Source organism: Penaeus japonicus, unplaced genomic scaffold (assembly GCF_977035675.1).
Source record: "Penaeus japonicus unplaced genomic scaffold, GWHDUDI00000001_assembly GWHDUDI00000024, whole genome shotgun sequence".
NCBI classification, from domain to species: Eukaryota; Metazoa; Arthropoda; class Malacostraca; order Decapoda; family Penaeidae; genus Penaeus; species Penaeus japonicus.
In genome coordinates, this window is record NW_028234426.1 from 10,170,611 (window position 1) to 10,178,110 (window position 7,500).

Here is a 7,500-nt window from a genome sequence, read left to right on the forward strand (position 1 = left end):
CGTCTTCTTTCCTCTAATATAATGCCGATTGTTTTCGTGACTGAGACGGCGGGGGAGGGGTGGGGGGGAGGGGGAATGAGGAAGGAGGTAGGAAGGGGTGAGGGGGTACAGGTAAGGGGGTGGAGGGCGAGAGATAAGGTATTGGGCTGGGGTGGGGGGTGTAGGGAGGATTAAGGAGGAGGGGGGAAGGGGAGAGGTAGGGGTGAGAGGTTAACATGATAAATCCGGATGACATTTGTATCGTTCGTGGACTGTTATTTGCCATTCGTCATTACGTCTCCGCGTTCTTATCTTCCGTTTTTATATACCGTTTTTTTCCAAATATGAAGGAAAACAGGGTTTATTTTAATCGATTTTGCATGTAGAATAATATATGGATAAATTCTAAATACGTAAATATGAATATTTGATTGTATTCTTTTCTCTCAGCAGGGTGAGTGTTTCGAGCGGATTCAGTCGGATTCAGAGGAAGAAGTTACAAGAACGGAGTCGCATCATATGTCGCAAAGACAAGGTGAGAAAAGATGAAGACATGAAGTTGGGGATATGAGAGAGAGAGAGAGAGATAGAGAAAGAGAGAGAGAGAGATAGAGAAAGAGAGAGAGAGAGAGAGAGAGAGAGAGAGAGAGAGAGAGAGAGAGAGAGAGAGAGAGAGAGGCGATGAAGATAGGGAGAAATGAAAAAAGAGCTGAGAGAACATTTCTTTTATTCCTAATATATATCAGTAATAGGCATCCATTTACCTGAATGACGGGTAAAAATGTCGAACAGATTACCTCTCTCTTCCACTTCACAACACACAAACACGCACAAATGCGCAAGCACAGAAAGAGAGAAAGCACAAGAGAGAGAACAAGAGAGAGAGAGAGAGAGAGAAAGAGAACAAGAGAGAGAGAGAGAGAGGAAAAGGGGGCGTTGACGCTACATGCGGAAGTGGGGGGTAGCCCGTGGGGGTTTGAGGCTACGAGACTATTGTTGTGACTCCTTGAAGATCACGTGACCTTGTAGGTGCTTGTTGGGCGGAGCTGGAAGTGGAGGTGGAAGAGGTTGTAGAAGTGGGGCGGGGGGGGGAAGTGTTATTGGGGGTAGAAGTGGAAGCGATGGTTGTATTTGGGGAGAAAGTGGAGGTGGAGGTAGAGGTGGACGAGAGAGTGGAATTGATGGAAGCGGAGGAGGAGGAAGTTGAAGGTGGAGTAAGAAGTGGAGTTGATGACCGAATAAGAAGCGGGATGTTGGTAGAGATGGAAGTGGAAGTGGAGAAACCCGCAGTAAACGAGGACACAGACCCGAAGAAGAGGAAGACGACAATCACAGATAAAGAAGAAGAGGGAAGGCGTAGAAAGATAAGGAAGAGAAGTAAAACCAATACTAGAAAGTGTGAAGTGCTCCCGTTTGAAGGAACCCGAAGCATCTACGAGCATACAGCGTTTATTCGAGCACGTTCCGAATAGTGTCTCAAGAACCATATAACACATCCTACATAAAGGTGTTTCGAGGCTTCAGTCGCTCGGACGAACCGAATACGTTGAATGTACACACTCGCAAATTGGCGTGTTTGCAAGTATTTGTTCTCGCCTATGTGTATTTGTAATAGCCCCATGTACACCCCCCCCTCCTCCTCCTCTTCCTCCTCCTCCTACTCCTACTCCTCCTCCTCCTCCTCCTCCTCCTCCTCCTCCTCCTACTCCTCCTCCTCCTCCTCCTCCTCGTCCTCCTCCTCCATCTCCCTACCCAACAAGATCCTTCCTCCTCCCTCTCCACCTCCCCCTCCTTTCCAATTAGACTTCCCCTCCCCTCCCCTCCCCCTCCTTATTCGTCCTCTCGTAAGCCACATCTGCCGAGTGTAACAGACAAACCTCCGGAGATAATGACGTTATTAAGAGACCGCAAGAACAGGATTTATGTAGTGTACACTTCGCGATGTACGGATATGTGTGCGACAGCATTGGAGGGTAGGTGGAGGAGGGAGGGAAGGGTGGTGGAGGGGGATTCGAGGGGAAGGAGAGAAGGAAGGAAGGAAGGAGAGTAGGGAAGAAGGAGAGAAAGAGAGAGCGAGAGTAAGAACAAGAACAAGAGCAAGCGAGAGAGAAAGAGAGAGGAAAAAGGGGTGGGGAGAATGATAAGCGGGGATCTCGAGGGGAAGGAGGGAGGGTGGGGGAAAAGGGTGGGGAGTAAGAGGGGAGTCAACGAAGAGGGTCGAGGTTCAACGGGAAGGTAGTGGGAGATATTTCACTTCCGGTGTCTGTAAGATGGATAGAACAAGAGTGTGTAGAAGAGAAATATGGAGAAGGAGGGATAGTGGAATGGGGAAACAGAAAGAGAAAAAAAATACAGAGAGAGAGAGAGAGAGAGAGAGAGAGAGAGAGAGAGAGAGAGAGAGAGAGAGAGAGAGAGAGAGAGAGAGAGAGAGACCCCGGATAACTGTATGAATTTGTATGAATTTATATTTTTAATGATTTCTCAACGTCGCATATTAATAAGTGTTTTGACTGGTTAAGGTTAGATAAACCTCTCTTAATAAGAAAGTAATATAGAGTATGTGCACTGTTAATCGTGATAAAATGTAAGAAAACAAAATTTAGAGAGAGAGAGAGAGAGAGAGAAGAGAAACATAAGATAGAGGATGAGAAAGATCAAAGAGAACCAACGAGAGACACATAGAGAGAAAGATCAAAGAGAGACAGCAAATCTAACAGAGAGAGAAAGATCAAAGAGAGACAGCAAGTGAAACAGAGAGAAAGATCAAAGAGAGACAGCAAGTGAAACAGAGAGAAAGATCAAAGAGAGACAGCAAGTGAAACAGAGAGAAAGATCAAAGAGAGACAGCAAATGCAACAGAGAGAAAAAGACCAAAGAGAGACAACGAGAGAAACAGAGAGAGAAAGATCAAAGAGAGATAGCAAGTGAAACAAATTAAGAAAGATCAAAGAGAGACAGCAAGTGAAACAGAGAGAAAAAAAGATCAAAGAGAGAGACAGGAAGTGAAACAGAGAGAGACAGCGAAAGAAACATAGAGAGGAATATCAGAGAGAGACAGCGAAAGATCATAGAGAGGAATATCAAAGAGAGACAGCGAGAGAAAGATCAAAGAGAGAAAGAAGTGCAGTGGTCCCCAGCGAGCGAGTCGAGCGCCCCCAGCTGCCGGATCGCACCTGTGGCTTCCTACACGTGTTAGCCCGCGGCGACCGGAAGGGAAAATCTGCAATAAATGAATTCAATCCGGCCTTTTCTTTTTCTTTCTGTTTTATTTCTTTTTTTATTTCTCTTTTATTTCTCTGTTTCTCTATTTTTTTCGCTTTGTTTTCTCTTATTGTTGTTTCTTTTGGTGTGATTTTTTTTTTTTTTTGTATTTTTATTGTTGTTATCCTTTGTTGTTATTATTATCGTTCGTATCATTGTTGTCATTGGCTTTACTGTTTGTTATTGTTATTGTTGATTCTTATTGTTGTAAATACTATGTTATTATCGTTATTATTATTATTGTTTCTGTTATCGTTATCATTATTGTTATTGATGGTGGCGATGTTATTAATATCGTCATTGTTATTACCATTATCGTTATCATTATTGTTATTGATATCAATAGCCTTGTTATCGTTATCACTGCAACTTGCCAGAGAGTATCACGGAGCTCGCTTTAATAATCCCTTTCGCAAGAGATTGTTGCACTTCTGATTTCTGTCTTATTGCATAACCTTCGTATATTGCAAATGCGATAAATTTTCTTCACGGTTCACGATGATGTACCTGCCTTATTGCATTGCGAGATGAATGATGTGATGATATTGGGTTTACATGGTGTACTTCGTCTTTGTCTGTCTGTTTGTTTGTTTATGTATCTCTTTTTCTCGTTCTCTCTCTCTCTCTCTCTCTCTCTCTCTCTCTCTCTCTCTATATATATATATATATATATATATATATATATATATATATATATATATATATGTGTGTGTGTGTGTGTGTGTGTGTATGTATGTATGCACACACATGGACATACACATATACCTGCATAAATACATACAAGCATACATACATACATAATCCGATGAATAATTTGATACCTAGATATATGTATGTTTTCGTATACCCGTGTATGCATATGTGTACGTGCACAAATGTGTGTAAACAACGCGGACATTCGCGCGTAAGTCAGTAGCCAAAAGAGGATTACAACCTACTGTAGTGTTGAAATCCCCTTTTTCTCACCTCGCCCCCACCGTGAGAATCCAAAGATGCATGGCTGGGTAAGTAGAGTAATCTCGTGAGTGACTTCCTTTCTCGGACATGTCTTGGGTTTCTCTCTCTTCCTTCGGTCGTTTTATTTATTTATTTATTCATTCGTTTTATCTTTTTTGTTGCCTCTTGTTGCCAAGGAAGAAGAAGAAGAAAAAATCTATACGCAGTAATAGGTTCGTTGAAACAATTTTCGAAACTTGGATCTTCGCCTTAAGGTCATAGTGTTTATTATTTTCCAAACTGTTATCATCTCCTCTTTGGTGATCTATTCAATCGTTTATTCATCCCTTTACTTTACACCCCTGTTCATTACTTTCTCGTTTCTTCTTACTCCCCTCTTCCCCTCTCCAAGAACCTACGCCGGCGTTTCTTCAGGTGGAATGACTGACTGTTCAGAGACCGTTACGCCAGGGCGGTAGCGCTACTCCAACACACGTGCGGTTTAAAAGGGAGGAAGAACACGCGCTGAAAGGGGGGGGGGGAGAGGGAGAGGGAGAGGGAGAGGGAGAGGGAGAGGGAGAGGGAGAAGGAGAAGGAGAAGGAGAAGGAGAAGGAGAAGGAGAAGGAGAGGGAGAGGGAGGGAGAGGGAGAGAGAGAGAGAGAGAGAGAGAGAGAGAGAGAGAGAGAGAGAGAGAGAGAGAGAGAGAGAGAGAGGATGGGAGAGAAAGAATGAGAGGAAATGGGAGACCGAAGCATAGAGAGGGAGGAATGAGAAAGCAAGAGAAGGAGAAGAGGAAAGAGAAAGATGAAGAAGAGAAGGGAGGGAGGGAGGGAAGAAGGGAAGGGAGGGATTGAGCAAAGTAAGGAAGGGTAGGAGGAAGATAGGAAGAGGCGGAGGGAAGGAGAAAGGAGAGACAGACACAGAGTGAGAACGCCAGAGAGAGACACAGGGGAGTTGGTGCTTAAATGGAGGCGATAAATGAATAAGGGAGAAGAACGAAGAAAACAAACGAAGCAAGAATGGCTATGCTAATGAGATGGAGTTTCCAGTCGACTGGCTTTAGTTGCGATAGAACAATTAGCATATTAAAGTAGTTGTGGATTTAGTAATAGGAATAAAAGCGGTGTTAGTGGCATTATTATTATTACTTGCAGAGGTAATTTAATATTAGCAATGTTTGGAGTGCCAGCAGTGCTTTTGAATGATTACGTAAATTTAATGTTTTGATTATCTCGTTTCTTTTATCATCATTTGTGCTTTACTTCCTTCGTGTGTACTTTCCACGTTTAGGATCTTCATTGCCATTATAATTTTCAACTTCATTTTCACTACCGTTAAGTTTTCTTCCCATTCAACCTCTTTTTAGTCTTCCGTCAACATTAATCAACGCCCCCCCACCCCCCCCCCACCCTCCGCCCCTCGCCGCGCCGGTGGAAGGGCGTGCAACACTTAGGAAGTCCTTGTGAAGATTTATCACAAGAAAAGAACACGAGAGACGGACATCTTACGACGTCTGAGTTTGTTATATGTGTTGGCTGTCGGTAGTTGCCGAGTCACGCGGTATTCGGATACTGGTCGAATACCGAGGTTCAGTATCGTGATATATACATTTATATATATATATATTTATATATATATATATATGTATATATATATATATATATATTCATAAACACAAACACACACTATCTATCTGTATAGATCGTATATATATGTATTATATATGTTATATATATATATATATATACACACATATATACATATATATATATGTATATATATATGACATGTATAACATATACATAATATATATATATATATATATATATATATATATATATATATATATATATATATATATATAAATATATATATATGTATATATATGCATTTGAGTGTTGTGTCTTCATAGCACCGTAGAAGAACGATGTTTGTGCGCCAAGTCTGTGTTGGAGTGTGAACATATATCGATGTCGGGATTCAAGAAATTAACTTTTAAATTAACTTACCAAAGACGGATTTTATATCCGATCCTAAGAGACAAAATACCAGATAACCTTGTATGTTTTAGTAAAGCCCAAGAACCAGTCACTTTAGCAAGTTTCTGCGCCAAGTCAGAAGTTATCTTAATTTTATTGATCAAACCGATGACGTATCATCAAATAGACTCGTTTTGCAACTGTAAGCTCTCATTTTTAGATCTGCCTTCTATCGACTCTGTGTTTGAAATCGTTTTTTTTTTTTTCAGAAGTTGGCTGACCGTTCTTTTAATCCTGATATTCGATGCATTTTCAGTCCTTAATTCATATAAAAAAAGGACTGATATTCCAAAAACTCACTATTCTGAATCTGACCGCAAGAGGGCCAGTCTTTCCAAATCCCACCGATAGAGGGCCAGTCATTCCGAATCCCACCACCAGAGGATCTGTCACTTAGAATTCGACTATGAATGAGCATGCCATTCCAAATAACCAACAGTAGTCCTATTATTCCAAACCCCACCACCAGAGGGGCAGTCATTCCGAATCCCACCACCAGAGGACTAGTCATTCCGAATCCCACCACCAGAGGACTAGTCATTCCGAATCCCACCACCAGAGGACTAGTCATTCCGAATCCCGTCACCAGGGGGCCAGTAATTCCGAATCCCACCACCAGAGGACTAGTCATCCCGAATCCCGTCACCAGGGGGCCAGTAATTCCGAGTACCGCCACCAGGAGGACGAGAAGAGACGGCGCACTGCGGAGATATCGCCTCGTAAAAATGCGGTTTTCCATGACTCCGTCTTCGCGCCTCACGAGAAAGCACAGAATAACGACCTCAGGGAAGAAGGCGTTTAAAAGCACAAAGGAATTGTAACCCAGTTTCCAGCGTCAGTTATCTTAAGTGCTCACGTTCTACTGACTGATTAACGAATGCTTTGGAGTGGTTAAGCATTTACGCTGAATGAATTTAACTAGGGAAAGATAATATCGCTGTTCTTGTAATTATTCCATTGCGTAATTCTGTGTTTCATATTATTTTAAATTATCTATATACACATTTTTCCGTTGGTGTTGTTATTGTCTGTTTCTTTGTTCATTTCTTGATCACGACGTTATTATTTTTTTTTTTTAGAAGTCTTTTAGCATGTTATTATAATTTTTATTATCATCAGTAAGAAAGCTATTGCAATTTCTATTATTATTATTATTATTATTACTATTAATGTTGTTTGTTATACTATCATCTTCATTATTATAAGTATTTTCATTTTTGTTTTATAAAATTATTACTATTATTATTATTATTATTATTATTATTATTATTATTATTATTATTG

The 7,500-nt window shown here is 41.2% G+C and overlaps 1 protein-coding gene across 2 annotated transcripts in view; it reads left to right on the forward strand.

The window, feature by feature from the left end:
- Nucleotides 1-7,500, forward strand: part of LOC122255043 (uncharacterized) — a 100,132-nt gene that overhangs the window by 31,604 nt on the left and 61,028 nt on the right. Inside the window, exon 1 of one of the 2 annotated variants that reach the window (XM_086550670.1) lies at nucleotides 429-514. The exons of the other annotated variant lie outside the window; for it this stretch is intronic. The gene's annotated coding sequence lies outside the window, so the exon portion shown is untranslated. Of the gene's footprint in view, nucleotides 1-428; nucleotides 515-7,500 lie in introns of those variants that run through there. 2 annotated transcript variants of the gene reach the window in all.